Source organism: Panthera pardus, unplaced genomic scaffold (genome assembly GCF_024362965.1).
Source record: "Panthera pardus isolate Hobbes unplaced genomic scaffold, ASM2436296v1 HiC_scaffold_20, whole genome shotgun sequence".
NCBI lineage: Eukaryota > Metazoa > Chordata > Mammalia > Carnivora > Felidae > Panthera > Panthera pardus.
Genome location: NW_026526766.1, coordinates 2,356,906 through 2,373,573, shown reverse-complemented (window position 1 = coordinate 2,373,573; position 16,668 = coordinate 2,356,906). Strand labels below are relative to the sequence as shown.

Below are 16,668 nucleotides of genomic sequence, written 5' to 3'. Positions count from 1 at the left end.
CCAAATTTGCCACAATTTCTCCAAAGTGATTGATAATACCAGGATGGAGTTCTGATTATGTGAAAGTAAATGTTTCTCAAAAAAAAAAAAAAATGTTAGCATCCAGGCTATCTCTGAAATAACCATGTCAAAATACTGGAATATTTCTTTTTTAGGAGCTTTCCAAATGGCGGAAACACCAAGCTAAGAAGCAAGCCCGAAGGCTGGAGCAAGCACGCTAGGGGCCTAAGGGGGCATCTCAAGGGGTCTCTAGTTTCCTTTCAGCCCACAGTGTGTGGTGACCCCAGGACTGCTGCACCCTCCTTCCCCACGGCCAGGGCCAGTGTGTCCTCTACAAGAGTCTGAGGCTGGACTGACCATTTCTCATTGTCTCAAGTACCTTAATAATGTCATACCTGGTTTTAGATAAGAAGTTAGTCTGTATTTATCTAACAGGGGAGCAAAGTTAATGACTACCATATCATGAGCCCCCTCTTTTTCGTTCCAGAAGAGGGAACTGGGGTCCAGAGGGCTCCAGGGGCTTCCTGCCTGAGCCTCTTTTCCAAGATGAAGCCTGTCTTGTCTCTGTAAGTGACTCAGTGAAGAGCTCTGCCACTGATCCTGAACTCACTGGCACTTTCTCCCTCTCCCTGAATCAAAGGAATTTCTCGTTAGCGCCTAGCACCTCTTGATGAGTTTGTCACAACATCCTGTTTTTCTATATTTGTAACTCCCTAAAACATCACTGAAAATCATTACTCTGAATTATATGTGCAGTTGCCTCTTGGCCTTTTGGCTAAGATCGAATGTAGCCTCTGTTCTTTCCTGTTTAAATCTGATTTTTTTCCCATCGCTTTATGGGGTGTGGCAATGCATGCATTAAAGGAAAGAGAAACATTTAAGAAAAAAACTTAAAATTGCATTTTGAGTTTTTAAAAATATGTAACATCTTAACATCTTACATATATATATATATATATATATATATCTGTGTGTGTGTATATACATATATATATATATATATATATATCTCAATATCATCTTTTGTTGTAATGTTTCATTTCCATGTGACAAGAGTGCTGATTGTTGTGCAGTAAAAGGATGATTTTCCCGCTCCGATCTGCACAAGTCAACCCTGGTTTCATAATGACAAGTGCTTCCTCTAAACTGGAAGATGTTTCTAGGTATTTAATCATAAAAACAGTATTAGAGATGAAAACAACCACTACCATGCCCACACTCGGATGCTGATCCCAGCACTGAAGATAATCCAGCTCTCCACACCTATCAGGATGGTCAAAATCCAGAACACCAACAACACCAACTGATGGAGAGGATGTGGAACAACGGGAACTCTCTCTCGCTGTTGGTGGGAATGCAAATTGGTGCAGCCGCTTTGGAAGAGAGTTTGTTTCTTACAAAACTAAACATCCACTTACCATAGGATCCGGCAATCATGCGCCTCGGGATTTAGAAAATCTATATCCACGCAAAAGCCTGCTCATGAGTGTTTACAGCGGCTTTGCTCAAAATCACCAAATTTTGGAAACAACCAAGACATCCGTCAGTAGGTGGATGGATAAATGAACTGTGGTCCATCCAGACAATGGAATATTAGTCAGCACTATAAAGAGATGAGCTATCAGGCCATGAAAAGACATGAAGGAAACTTTAATGCATGTAACTAAGTGAAAGAAGCCAGTCTGAAAAGATGCATACTGTATGATTTTAGCTACAAGACATTCTGGAAAAGGCAAAACTATGGAGACAGGAAAGAGACCAGAGATTGGGGGTGGGGGAGGGGAGAGGTAGAGAGCACTGAGGATCTTTAGGGACTGGAACTACCACTGCACTCTAATGGTGGGTACCAGCATGCATCTGTCCAAACCCACAGAATATACAACACCAAGTGTGACCCTGACGTGAGCCATGACCCCGGGTGATGTGACGCATCCGTGCAGGGTAACACGTGCACCATCTGCTGGCGATGTTGATGGCGGGGACGGCTCTGGAGGGGCACAGGGGCGTGGGGGGTACTCTGTACTTTCTGTTCCATTTTGCTGTGAATCTAATCCTAAATCTCCAAAAGCTAAAGTGTATTAAAAAATAATAATACAGTTCTTTACTCCAGCTGTCATCGATAGTTTAGCATATCACAATACACAAGTGTCGTTTCCTTAAAAATATTTGTTCCTCCCTCTGATGGTTTTCTCATTTCTCCTCGGCCCAGGTCTTTCCTTCTGACACTTTGCACGTTTACCATACTTGAAATCTTCCTGGTTAAGTGCTACGTGGGCACAGTTTTCCTTGGCTGCAGGTTTAATTTGGGTTTTAATCAGTAAAACCTGTAGAAGAAAGGAGGCACGTTCAACGTCAAGTACAATAAGGAATGAACAAACAGTGGCAGTTCATGAGGAAGTCAGGATAACACTTTCTGTTTACAAATATCTGCCAGGATCGGCTGGCTTCAAGGCCACCCTCTAGCCCTCACTCCCCAGGGGGCTCACCCCATTAGAGCCCGTGCCCTTGAGGGCAGCCCCTGGCCCACTCACCCGTGACCCAAGGCCGCCCCACCTCCCTGTCTGCCACCACCTCGTCTCCCCACCAACCTCATCCCTCCTGGGTATCCCTCTCTCCTACTGCTCAGGATCTGGCCCCAATCTGGCCAGCCCTTCCAGGCAGGGGACCCAAGCGGGGCTTGGACCCGAAATCCCTGAGCCCTGGGCAGGCGTGAGACCAGCCAGTGCAAAGCAAGCGGAGCCAGGGGCTTGAGGGTGGAGAGCCCGCCACTGGTGGTGTGGACGTTGGCCGAGGACCGGCGGCTCCGTGGACGGCCATGAGGATGGAGTCGCGGACAGGGCTGGGTTGGATTGGTTTGCCTGCGTGGAAATAGTCTCTCCCCGTCTGTCGGCATGCCGTTTTCCATTTGGGGGACTCCTCTCCTCCTCTGCGCATGTTTCGGTGGGACTGCAAGTTGAAATGCTCTGCTCTCCCACTTGAGAAGCCGAGGGGTCCCTGCAGCAGACTGGTCAGCGGCAGGCATGTGCCTTGATGGTGGCCAGTCCGGCCCACCCCTGGGATTTTGCCCCCACTGGACTAGTGCAAACAGAGGGAGAGGGTTGGGGTCTGTTCCAGAAGCGTGTCATTTCTGGTGCCCTGGCTCCCACGAGGTTTCTGATCCTGGTTCCCCAGTCCTCTGTGGAGTGTCTGGCATGTTCCAAAGGCTCCCGTATTCCCAGCTCAGCTGCGGGGGCTGGGAACTATGTACCGTGTGGACGTTCTCTCCCTTATGGATCCGGGAGCCCATTTCAGCACAGAGGGCTCCAGGGGCCTCGTCCCCTGTCAACTCACTGCAAACACGGGAAAGGCTGGTCATTTCCGTGGGTCGTGTTTAATGAAATCTGGTGAAACTTCCCGGGTCCCTTGGTCAGGTGGACTGCAGGCGCTCCTTTCTGGATGAAATCCTCATTAACAGGCGGTGCCAGTCCCCGCGTGGGGTCATAGAGGAGGCCACGGACGGCCTTCCATGGACGCTGGTGGTGTCTCTCTGAGTCCCACCTCGTGCCAACCACCTGGGTGGTTTCAGTCCACACTGTGACCAGGTCCCTGCTGGGGCATTGGGGACACACGGCCACAGAAGAGAATGACTTCCAGGACACGGTCTCTCCTCGTGACTATTTTTCGTAACACTGGACTTCTGATATGTTTTGGAATCTTTGTGAACTTATCCTCTGTGGAAATTTTCCTTCTTGGGTGCCCTGGGACAAGGCTGTCTCCCTGTGAAGCAGTTTCATCCAGAACCACAGGTATGTGGCTCCAACCAGACCACAGATTAGTGACCTGGCTCTGGGCTCCCGCGCACCATGCTGAGCGGGCACGCTCACGTGTGGGGGCTCATCTCCACCCATGATCCGGGTGCAGAGAGATTCCAGCACCTTCCACTAGGCCAGCCACCGGTCTGCTTAGGGCCCTGAACATGTGACTCTCCCAGCCTCAACTGCTGTTTCTGTGTGACATTGGGCTGCACCCCTTCTCCTGCCCCAGACTCCAAAGGGGAATGTTTTAAGGGTACAGAAAAAAATGGAGGAGAGATGACCCTGCAGTTTCAGTCCCAGGTAGCCTCTTTTTAAAATTGCTCTTCCCGGGGCACCTGGGTGGCCTAGTCCGTTAAGTGTCCGACTTTGGCTCGGGTCATGATCTCACGGTTTGTGAGCCGGAGCCCCATGTCGGGCTCTGTGCTGACAGCTCGGAGCCTGGAGCCTGCTTCCCGTTCTGTGTCTCCCTCTTTCTCTGCCCCTCCCCCACTCATGCTCTGTCTCTCTCTCTCTCTCTCTCTCAAAAATAAATAAACATTAAAAAAAACACAGCTTCCCTTTTACAAATATTTATACATCACTAAATCAGAAAATGCTACACCCTCAGGCATGCTCCCAGCAAACGAGGCTTTGGCAGATTGTTGACACCAGTTTGCAAAGAAATGTCTACACTGTGAGTAAATCGCTAACTTTTCCATCTTCTTGATGCTTCCACAATTCAAGAAATGTTAAAATGTTTACTATCTTTTCTGTCTTTAATTTCTATCGACGAGAAAAAGATGAAACACGAAGGACTAGAGCTCCACGGCTGACCAAGGTTGGCAAGGTCACGGAGGAAACCTAGAACGCACGCGCGCCCCTGAGATCTGGGGCCACAGGTGCGCCAAGGTCCCGACAATCCGGCCTCCGCCAGCCGCTTCAGCTCAGCGAACACGTTTGGAGCCAGGTACTGTGTGGAGAGGGGGGCACAGAAACGCCTGCCCTGAGTCCCTGCCCTCAGGAGCCCCTCCCCTCCGTGCCCTTCCCCACGCCCCTGCATCCCTCCCTCCGCTCCCCTTCCCGCTCCCCCTCCCCCATCGCCGCTCCCTCCAGGACTCCCCTGCACCCCTCTGCGTGCCCCTGCACCCTCCCTGCATCACTGCTCCCCTGCACCTCCTGTGTGTCCCTTCACCACCACCCCCAGCATCTTGCTCCCCTGCCCCCTCCCCAGCACGCCCCTGCACCCCTCTTGCGCCCCCAAATCCCTGCTACAGCCCCCATGGCCTGCGCACCTGCCCTCTCCCACACCCCATGGTGCACACCTCATACCCTGGCTTCTGTGTGCATCCACACCCCTGCTCCCCCTGTACCCCTGCACCCCTGCTCCACCCGCTCCCTATACCCCTTCCCCTTCTTCCTCCCTTTTCACACAGCCCGGGCCCCTTGCTCCCCAGCCCCTCAGAGCTCCCAGGCCCCAAATCTTTAACTGGCTCCTCTGGCTTTGAGGTTCAGCTCAGGTCGGCTGTTCCCGCCTAGATCAGGGAAAGGGGGCTGGGGGCTGGGGACAGAGGAGTCGTGCGGGACAGAGGCAGGATTAGAACTCTCATGTCCCCGTTAGCTGTGACTGAGCAGATGTTTCTACTTTTCCAATCCCCCTTTAGGAGCTAATCCTCCAGGGCGGAGGTGCCATGTGCTCTTATCGAGAAGGGTGTGCATGTTTGAGGTTGCAGGCAGGTCTGAAGAGTGGTTCCCCCGAGAGCGGCCGGCCAGCCCCTCAGCAGCCAGGGCCAGGCCCAGAGAGCTGCGCCTTCGTCTTTGGGAGAATCTGGGGATTAATGCCATGGTCCATACTCCCAAACAGCTTTTTATTAAAACATTGAATTAATATCCTGTAAGAGTAGTTGCCATTGCTTAAAATTAAGTGCTAATCATTGCATTTATCAAGTCATAAACTTAGTAAAATATGTCATTAGCAACTCAGGTGCTAAATGAATCGAGGGTTGTTCAATAGAAACGTAGCTGGGTTTGTGGGCATGGAGTCCTTTTTCTCCGACATGAGACCCAGGTACACAGTGAACAGCGTCACCACAAGGAAATATGCAGTGTTTTCCAGAGAGATTCCAGGAAGCAGAGGGACAAATGGCTTGACTTTTTGCCAGGCTTATTAGGATGTTCTTCTCTCCAGACAAGTCATGTTGAGTTTGGAAGCAGGGACGAAACTCAGAGAAAAATGAGGGAACCTGGTAAAGTGACACCATCTTTCACATCTACTTTCTCATGCTGCCCCCATGGTCCAAGCCCGTAGGAAGGCGCCAGGGACCTACAAGAAGCCGTTAGGATCCAGAGGCTCCAGGAGCTCATGGGGGCTCAATTGGTTAAGCATCCAACTCTTGATTTCGGCTCAGGTCGTGATCTCACAGTTCATGAGTTCGAGGCCCACGTTGGGCCCTACACTGACAGAGCAGAGCCTGCTTGGGATTCTCTCTGTCTCCCTCTCTTGGTCCCTCACTAATGCACTCTCTCTCTCTCTCTCTCTCTCTCTCTCTCTCCCTTTCTCTCAAAATAAGTAAATATTACGAAAAAAAAAAAATCCAGAGGCTCAAATGTACCGTGTGTGAAACCTCCCAAAGCCCGCGGCAGCTAAAAGTTCTGTCCGTCCCCTTCTTCCCTAAAACCCTGCCACCAACAACCATCTACTGCTAAGTGTCATTGTGATGCTCCTGGGGGAGCCTGTGTCAGACCTCCCATCTCAGAGCAATCTCACAGGCAGGCAAACTCTCCTTACACTGATTCCTCCTGCTTTTGTCACTGTGGTTGAAACTCTCCCCAATGCCACTTTGTACCTCTCATGTCTGTGGCTGTTTGCCATGCAGGTGGCAAGCTTTTCCCTCATCCTAGCTTCCTACTTGGAATACTAATACTGATATTGTTATTCGAACCATCCACATGGTGAAGCACATAGACGGCAGAAGAGACAGCAGAAAAATAATCACGGAAAATTCCTTAGGGACCAAGATTTTCAACGCTAAGCAGTACAGCGTTATAATCAGACTTAAGTAAAAACCCTAAAATTTTACATTTGGTTTGGAAAGGAGAGTATAATAAGCTCAACATGATCTTTCAGAGAAAACCACACACACAGAAGAAGCCTAGACTCAAGGACAAGATGGTCACAACAAGCACACGCACCAACAGCTACTTTTTACTGAAAGGAACCAAGGCTCTTAGAAGGAACGCCGTTCTGAGGCAGGCACAGTACGAGACGATCCTGAGACATCGGTGTTGTGGTCCAAAATAGGGACGTAGCCAAGACCAAGGGGGCTGTGTCCGGGGGCCGGTCTGGAGGAGACCCCGCCATTGGAACAAAGCAGGTGCTTGAACTGCTGTATGTGTGTGATGACAGGAAAACGGAAGAAAGTCTTACTGGTCTCCTTGTAGGTTCCCAATTATTCTGAAAATTTATAAAGAGAAAAGTGTCACGTATATTTCAAAAAAAAATACAACTTTCAAATATACTTTCCTCTACACACTGTATTTCGGGTTAGAAAGTAGCAACAGAGGAATTACAGCTGATCAGTGCAGAACAACAACAACAAAATCAAAATGGACAGCCATCGTTTGCAACCACCAATGAACACATGAGTGTTGGCAATTATAAATGCTAAAACCAAGAGGCTAATAGGGAACATTGGGCGGGGGTGAAATCAGGCTGACCTGACCTTCCCCCTGCCTCCTACCAATATCAGGTCCAGCAGACTTGGGTCACCAGACATTAGGGGTGTGGGAGGAACTGCCAGCACCGTGTGTAGAATATCCTAGAATATCCAGGCTGAAAAGTTCAAATCCACGTGTAAACAAGCCTCCAGATCCAAACACCAGTTTATAGGAGCTTGGGGAGCAAAGGAATGTGTTAGTTACACTGGTGAAATGAAACACAAATGGCAACCATACTTGAAAATTCCCTGTGCAGACAAAACCAATTTAGTCACACAAAGCTCAATTTAGCATTTTTTTTTTTTTTTTCTGTCTTGCCAGACAAGGGAGGCTCACTTGCCTGGGTTACTTCTTGCTGGTGCCTCTGGAAATCGTAAGTGAAATTTAAACTGTCCCCTGAAGCTGATATGAGGTAACTGGTGACCAATTCCCTTTAATTCGGGAACATTCTAACATTATAGCCAATCCCTGGGAAGAATATGCAGTCCCTGCCTTCTCACGACAGGATCCACTTTTTAGGACAATATGCCAAGCCTCACGCGGTGCTTGGTCTAAGTGCTCCTGGCATGCAAATCGTCTTGTGGGCGTGGGCGCGATAAATTTTACTCATTGCTACTTAGGTGATTCACTGGCTTTACTTCTGTTATCTCTGAACTTCTGACAACTTTGACAATTCAATTGGGCAGGTCTAGACTGTGGGAACCTGAGCCGGCCGGACATGTGGCCTGGGGAGAGAAAGACAGACGAAAGTGTCATACGCTGAGAGAGCTTAAGAGACTAACAGCCAGATGCGCCATGGAGACCTTGTGTGGAGCCTATTGGAACAAAAACAACTGTAGCAGGTATTTTTTGAGAGATTTTAAAACAAACTATATATTAGATGATATGGAGGGATTGTTAATTAGGGAAAGTGTGATCGTGTATTTTGGATAGGTTCTTTTTATTTAAGTGCTTAGTTTTTAGAGAGACAAAATGCCGCATTTAAGAGTGAAATTTTGGGGGCACCTGGGTGGCTCAGTCGGTGGAGCATCCAACTTCAGCTCAGGTCATGATCTCACCATTCGTGAGTTCGAGCCCCACACTGGGCTCTGTGCTGACGGCTCAGAGCCTGGAGCCTGCTTCGGATTCTGTGTCTCCCTCGCTCTCTGCCCCTCCCTTGCTCGCACTCTGTTTCTGTCTCTCAAAATAAACAAACAAACGTTTAAAAAAAAGTGAAATTTTGGGATTTGCTGTAAACTGCTCCAGGAAAACATTGGGTGGTGGAGGAAAAGTAGAGGGTGGTGAAGGAAACAAAGGCAAGAGAAACGTAGCTTAAATGAAATCTCCTTCCAGCCCGCAGCCCACTGACAGACACCTGAAACACGCAGAGCGAGACCTTCTTCAGGCAACTCCTGGCTGCTCTACTCCCTTGGTGTTTGTGTTTTATTAAAGACTGAAAATAACTTTATCTCAAGGTCCTGAAACCCTTGCTTCCAGATTCCTTAGAAACTGACTTTATCTCTATCGCCCTCCCTCCACAAACCTAAAGGTGTATAATCAGTCACCCCTCACAGCCCCAGGGCAGCTCTTTCTGCCCCCGGGTCCCGTCCCCGTGCTTTAGTAAAACCACCTTTTCGCACCAAAGACATCTCAAGAATTCTTTCTTAGCCGTTTGCTCAAGAACCCCATCAGTGGGGAACAAAGAGAACAAAACTGGCTCAATGTGATATGGGAGGCTGGTGACAGAGCCTTCTCGGGGACTGTTGTGTGCCTACCGCTCCCGTTGTGTGTGTTTGGAAATCTCTGTGACGGAAAGCTTGAAGAGAGAACACACAATTGAATTTGGCCCTCTCAGCCAAAAAGGATGAAAGGAAGAAAGAAAAGAAGGGAAGAAAGGGAAAGAGGAGAGAGTGCCTGAGCGCGCACAGGGTGACCCAGAGGGTTATCCTCTCCAGGCATGTAGAGTCCGCGGGAATGACACCGCCAGGCAGGAGGGGCCGCAGCCAGGCCAGTAGCATGACCGACTCTTGCCCCTTCTGCCGCCTTTGTGCAGTCCCCACATCAGTCATCCGGGACTGGTTCCTCGCCTCCGGCTGTGTTACTGAGGTGTGTTTCTCATTGCGAAATCCAGCTGGAGAAACCCGTCTTCCAGAGACCTGTACACTTTATGAGCTCCGCACTGGTGGGTGATGCTCTTTGCCAAGACTTACAGTCAATTCCAGGGCTCTCGGGGGAAATCTGAACCCCCTACAAGAGGAGGAATGTTTGTCCAGTTTCCTTCGGTTGATCCCGTTTGGATTCACTAGCCATCAGCCTAAAATCAGGGCTGGGATGTGGATTCTCACGGGTTCTGGGGAGAGTCACGAACCTGAAATCACTTCCATTCCAGAAGCACCCATCCACAGCATGACCGAAAAAGCGGATGGGGACGTGAGTTTGCCTTTCGTCCTCTCTCTTCCTCTCCTTTCCTGCAGATGCAGGATGTCTGGAGAAGTGGGAGATGGGAGCTGGGAATGTACAGATATGGGTGCAGGACAGCCACGGTTTGTCTACACAGGGTGCCATCACCCTAGAGACCCCTGGGACCCACCGGACTTTAGGAGAGCCTTTTCTTCCCCTCCATGGCCCCAGTACCTCTCCCGTTCTCAATTTCACCGGGAAACATATCCCTGAAAGCACAGACTAACCTGAGAAGATTCTCTGCTGGTTTACTTTTATTATTAACCCTTTTATGAGAACTTTTAAGATCTACTCTTTTGGCAACTCTCAAATGTACAGCACAGTTATTATTAACTACCATCAATCACCATGCTGTCTGCCACACCCAGGACCTACTCATTTCATAACTGGAAGTTTGTGCCTTTCAACCCCTTCACTGATTCCACCCGCCCCCACTCCTCCGTGTCTACGGGTCTGCTTTTTGTTTTGTGTGGCCGCACACCAAAGAAGTTCTCAGACACTGGATGGAGCGGACGTGCGGGCATGCTTCCACCAGTGAAACAGCTGCAGCAGCAAACTGCACAGAGTCTTTATTTCATATTTTCTTAGATATGAGTATCAAAGGATATCAAAGCATGGGTAGGGAACACAAAGGATCTTTAGACATTAACCAGACATGCACCTGCTGGCTACGTGAAGGGAGTACGTGTAGTTTCAGGGAGTGTCAGGGGGTCACAGTGGATTTTGTATCTAATTGTCCTCTGCGGTGTCACGGGGCTCTGTTCTCAGAGTGCTATCGCGCTCGACAGCCTTGGGACCAGAACATCGCTGACGTTTCAGCTCTCGCCCCGTTCACCCTCCAGGGCTTACAATACCCTCTCTAGCAATGACTCCACAGTTTTATCGTTGCTGGTGTTTTAGATCCCACATGTAAGTGAGATCATACGGTGTTTGTCTTCCCCTGCCTCGCTTATCTCACTTAGCGTGATGTCCCCAAGACCTCTGTGTTGTCACGAATGACAAGATTTCTTTCTTTTTGATGGCTGAATAGAATTCTGCTGGAAGTATTGCCCGTTTCCACTCATCCACCGAGGTCACTTAGGTGGCTTCCATATCTTGGTTATTGTAAGTGAAACATCAGTGAACACGGGTGTGCAGGTATCTTTTCGAGTTCGTGTTGTCATTTTCCCTGGGTAGGTACCCAGCAGTGAAATTGCTGCGTCACATGGTAGCTCTATTTTTAATGGTTTGAGGAACCTCCATTCTGGTTTCCACAGGGGCTGCACCGGTTGGCATTTTTAACAAACGTTCACTGTGTAGCAGGCACTGCTTTGAGGACTTACCCTCTGAAGCGGATGTATTTTGGTGCCCATTCTACAGAGGGAGAAACTGAGGGCCTGAGTGCACGTGACATTGTGGGCTCAAAGCCAGGCAGCCCCCTGCCCACCGTCCTGCACACGGCTGCCTCTGCTTGTTGCTTCGGTTTCTGTGTCTGGCATTTTTTAGCTGGGCACTAATCGTAATGATTTTCCCATTAGTAACTAACAATTTTCCCATTAGTAAAAAGACATCAGTGTTCACTCATACTGAATCTACTAATCACTAGAAGCATGCTATGATTAAAAAATTAAGTCTTTCTTCCTTGTGTGAAAACTGAGATCATTAACGACTCGATGCCCGGAATGCTATTGGAGATCACCAAGCTCACGCCTTCCCCTTTCTTTGTTCACTGATGAAGCAGCCTCACTTATGAACGGGCCACACGCCCTTCTTCATTCTCTTTTGGTTCTTCTTTAGAACCTCGATGTGTATGCCATGTTCTGTGACACACCTTTGAAATTCAGTAATTCAATATCAATAAAGCTAGGAGAATGGCTCTTTGTGAGTCACTGTGTTGGATACCCTGTGGAGTAAGAGACTCGTAAGACACGGACCCTGCTTTGAGGCCGAGATGGTGGTGGGTCTAGCCTGGGCTGGTGGTTCTCAAAGTGTTTTCCGTGGACCAGCCACAGCAGAAGCAACCGGGACTATGTCAGAAATTCCTGGACCCCAGAAACTTGGGGATGAGGCCCAGCCTCTGTTTTAACAAGTCCTTTGGGTGATTTTGATGCACGCTGAAGTTTAGATGACGTGCAAACAGCTGAGTGTGGCCCAAACACAGGAAATAAAAAGTATCCCTACAACAGTCCAGATGCTGGACTTACAAGATGGAGACTTTAGATCAGTTACTATAAATATGTTCAAAGACTAAAGGAAACCATGTCTGAAGAAATAACAGAGTGAGAACGGTGTGTCACCAAATAGAGATTATAAAGGTGTTAAAAGGCTGAGAAAACAAATAAAATTTCCGAAGCTGAAGAGTACCATAACTGAAGTGAACACCGTGGGCACTAAACCCAACACCTGATTTGAGCAGCCAGAAGGTTCAGCGAACTGAGATTATTTAGTCTGAGAAATAGAAAACAAAAGAGAGCCCCAGAAACCTGCGAGACACCATCAGCTGCACCAATGCATACATAACGGGTCACGGGAGAAGAGGAGGGAAAGAAAGGGGAAGAAAGAATATTTGAAGAAAAATGGCCAACTAATTCCCCCCTAAACTGGGGGAAAAACATGTTAATTGATGTATCCAAGAAACTCCAAGTTCCTTTATTACATACTTTTTGGTTGTAGTTAATAATTGCCACATCCTTTTCATTTTCCAGCTTTTCTTAATCTGTATCTCTGTTCTACCCCCCAACCTCTCCAGTGCACTTGTCTACTCTGCCAAAATACCCGATTACACGTGGGCGCCATTGTTCTCTCCCTCCCCTCGCGCTCAGGCTCCTGGAATGTGCACCTGCTGTCCCTGCAGCTGCCGTCCAGCTGTGGTCCTGGGGCCTCCCATTAGCAGCATATTGGGGCTGCTCTCCACCTCCCTCTGGTGGGTCCCTGGTTTTCAATCCCTGTCATTGTCTTTCTGAGCTTCCTCTCTCATTTGTACAGAAGGCCTCCTCTAGCAGCTTCCTGGAAAATGGTGCCTGAGTGATACATTTTTACTCTCATCCTTCATAATTTGACTCAGTATGAAATCTAGGTTGAATATAATTTTTCTTCAGGGCCTATCCCAGTTTTTCTTCTATTTTTAATAATGGTAAGGAGTCTGCTAACATCTTATCCCCTCTCTCTTGTAAAGTAACTCCCTTCCCTCAGAATGTTTCACAATCTGCTCTACCACTCACGGTTATGGCCGTGTGCCTTGGCTTATTCCATTCATTTTGCTGGGACGTGGTGATCCTCTCCGTTTGAAAAGTAGAGTCCTTCCCTCCAGGGGAGATTTGTGTGTAAGGTGCCGAGAGCCTCCCCAGCTGCCTCCCCTGGTCTCGCTTTCTCAAGTGCTCACCAGTCAACCTCAAACTGATCCACTCAGTTTACTTCTTTCCAAGTCTCCATCGGTTATGGTTTCACCTTCTCAAAGACAGATTTAACATTATTTTCCCATGCTTCTACTGAAATTTTAATTTTCACTATCATGCTTTAATTTCCTAGCTTTTCACTTACTCTTTGATTTTTCTTTTCACAGCATCTGGTCCTTGATTTACAGGTTCAATATTTTCTCTTATATCCCTGCACATACTAATTACAGGGGCTTTTTGAAGTTGATTTTTACTGTCCCCAATGCTGATGTTTATTTTGTGTTCTTTTTCGTGTATGATGGTCTTATTCTTTGCTTTTCATGTTATAACTCTTTTCAAGTATCTGGTTATCCTTGTGAAGGAGATCAGAATAGACCATCCCAAAATAGACCGCTTTGGCATAAGGATTATTTTGAGTGGAAGGCAATGGAGAAACAGCGGATTCAGGAAAAACTCTCTATCCTCCCCTTTCTGCCTGAATGCAGGGTATACATTTTCCCTTGTGAAGATGTTCCCCACTCCTGTCCAGTTCCAGAAGAGACCATGTGATGCAACCTGTCTCACTGGAGACGGAAAACTGGCCCTAACAGAGCTTGCTAAAAGATCCCTCATATTCCATTCGTTTCCCCAGATATTTATCAGCCCATGATCACCACCCCTACAAACCCACACCCTTTCTCCTTTGTCTTGTCTCTTCTCCACGATTTGTCGCCTTCTGTTAAGATGGTTTAAAGCCCCAGATCCTAACCACCCCTTTGAGTCACTCACCGCTGAGTCCTCCCACGTGTATGCACGTTGCACATGCAAACAAACTCTTGGGTTTTTTCTCCTGTTAATCTGTCTTTTATCCATTTGATGTATAAGCCCCAACCACCGAGCCTGAGAAAGCAGAGGAAGAACTTTTCCTTCTCTGCATTTGGATGCTCTTTCGTATTTGGGAGTAAGGCCCCTCAAAGCGGCTTGACCTTTCTGCGTGGTGACGGGGGAGGGTGGTGTGTGACAGCAGAAAGCTGGGTTTTCTCCTCTCTGTGACTTTTCCTGCCAGAAGAAGAAGGTGACCACAGGTTTGGTAATGCACTACCCCACTGGAAGCAGACTGATGTGGTTCTCCCACGTTATGTCCGTGTTTGGGGTCCTCTGGGCCCCTGAGTTCCTGCAGAAAGGCTGTTCTGTCCCCCTTCCTGGCACGTAAGCACCCAGATGCAGGTGGCGGCTCACGGTTGGAATAACAGCTGAGAACCAGGTAGAAGTGTGTGTCTCATCCCTTCCCACTGCTCCACCTGTGACCCTGAGTCACGCGGCTTTCTGGTTCAGTTTGTAGTTTCCCACGAAGGTGCGCCTGTCAGTTTTTGCTGTACTTATTTTATTTTTCTTTTTAATTTCTTTTTAACGTTTATTAATTTTTGAGACAGAGAGAGACAGAGCATGAACAGGGGAGGGTCAGAGAGAGGGAGACACAGAATCTGAAACAGGCTCCAGGCTCTGAGCTGTCAGCACAGAGCCCGACGCGGGGCTCGAACTCACGGACCGTGAGATCATGACCTGAGCCGAAGTTGGCCGCCTAACCGACTGAGCTACCCAGGCGCCCCAGTTTTTGCTGTATTTAAAACAAAAAACAAAAAACCCACCCCCTAAACATAGTGGTTTTAAAGAAACACAAGCATTAATTAGGCCTGAGATGCTGTGGGTCAGCAATCGAGGACAGGCTCTGCTGGGCAGTTCATCCCGCTCACTCACGAATCTGTAGCCAAGACTGGCCAGTGGGGCGGGGGCACCCTCTGTCTGCCTCATCCTGGGGGTGGCCCGGCTGGGTCACGTGGCAGCCCAGTGGGGTTTCCAGGGAGCCAGGAGCAGGCGCTAAAGGAGGCCTCAGGTCCTGAGCCCAGACTTGGCCCATCACCAATTCCACATTCTACAGGTTAAAGCAAGTCTCCAGGCAGACCCGGGCTTGGGAAGCGGTTACAGCCTTTGGGGAACATGCCTCCCACCAAAGGGAAGGTGCACGGCTTCCCTCGGTGCACATGCAGGTCTGGGGGTCCTGGCAGATTTTCACCCGGATTTCCACTGTTTTCCTGTCTATGCCTCTTACTCCCGCCTTCCAGGCACCAGGCCTTCAATTCCCCAGCAACCCCAAGCCCCATGGGATGAATCACGCAGGTGTGCCCTTGCACGTCATTGCACACTCTGCCTCTCGTGCTCACTGCTCTCTGCTCCCGTGTGGTCATCGGGGCTGGGGTGTCCCTCAGCCGCATTGAGTAGTATTTTACAGCCTGCTCCTGTCCCTCTTCCTCTCCTAGCTGGCGAATATGATCAAGGGGAGAGGGGCACACGCATCTGGACTCCATCCACAAAAGTCTGACTAAGACATTTGAGGCTGATAATGGTCCTTGCCTGGCGTGGGCGTCGAGATGACGACTGTGGACCTGGCTCTCGGGTACTGTCTCTCTCGCTCTTCTTTTTTATAAATTAGAATAGCAATAGGGATAGGGATAAATTGTGATACCATCGCCAACACCTTGTTGGTTTGTCAGACGGCTGGGGACATTCTTATTGCGCTGAGACCCACACTTTCAGAGACTATGTCTGCCGGGCCCGTCCGCCACCAGGGAACAAGTCCCGGAAGGTGGCTGTTCTACAAGCCAGATAATGATGATCGGCACCTAATGATTACACACGTGGCTACCCTTTGTTCTGAAGGTATCCAGGTTCACGGTAGCTTTGGATATGATTCTTCAAACGTCCCAGTGATGTCATTCATCTACTTTTCTGATGAGACATTGTTTTGAGGTTTGAGGAAAAATAAAATTCATGGGCTGAGAGACTTATCTGATCTCTCTGATGTGACCTCAGTCTGATCTCTTACTTGGTATCTGGCTGCCCGCAGCTTCCTCCCCTCCCTGTGCCCGCACATCTGGGCAAGCCCTTGAGAAGGTCCTATGCTCTGTCCTGTATTGAGGGGGGTGGTGAACCCCACAGCCCGGGCCTGCCTTCAGGGCTGCCCCAACAACTACCCACAGGACCCCCAGCGGATCTTCTTCCGTGGCTCAACTCTTCTCCAGACGTTATGCATTTTCTCCCTGTTCTGGCAAATGCTCACATTCTCTCCACAGCCACAGCTCCTGGAATAGACCTGGCCTGTACCCTCATCAACACACCTGCTGCAACCACATGAACCCTCCTCCTGGACCCTCCATGGAACCCCCTCCTCCCGGACCCTCACCAGACCCTCCTCCTGGACCCTCCATGGAACCCCCTCCTCCCGGACCCTCACCAGACCCTCCTCCTGGACCCTCCATGGAACCCCCTCCTCCCGGACCCTCACCAGACCCTCCTCCCGGACCCTCACCAGACCCTCCTCCTGGACCCTC

At 49.2% G+C, this 16,668-nt stretch overlaps 1 long non-coding RNA gene and 1 pseudogene across 2 annotated transcripts; both read left to right on the top strand.

Moving 5' to 3' along the window:
- The first annotated feature begins 755 nt into the window (after positions 1–755).
- LOC128778752 (U2 spliceosomal RNA) lies at positions 756–930 on the top strand (annotated as a pseudogene).
- Positions 931–4,339: 3,409 nt separating this feature from the next.
- LOC109275550 (uncharacterized) lies at positions 4,340–16,541 on the top strand. 2 transcript variants are annotated; one of them, XR_002084232.2, is made up of 6 exons: positions 4,340–4,740; positions 7,809–7,899; positions 8,174–8,329; positions 8,827–10,835; positions 15,598–15,734; positions 16,411–16,541. It is a non-coding gene; the product is annotated as an uncharacterized LOC109275550 (long non-coding RNA). The 2 variants fall into 2 exon arrangements; XR_002084233.2 differs by lacking the exon at positions 7,809–7,899.
- Positions 16,542–16,668: the final 127 nt, after the last annotated feature.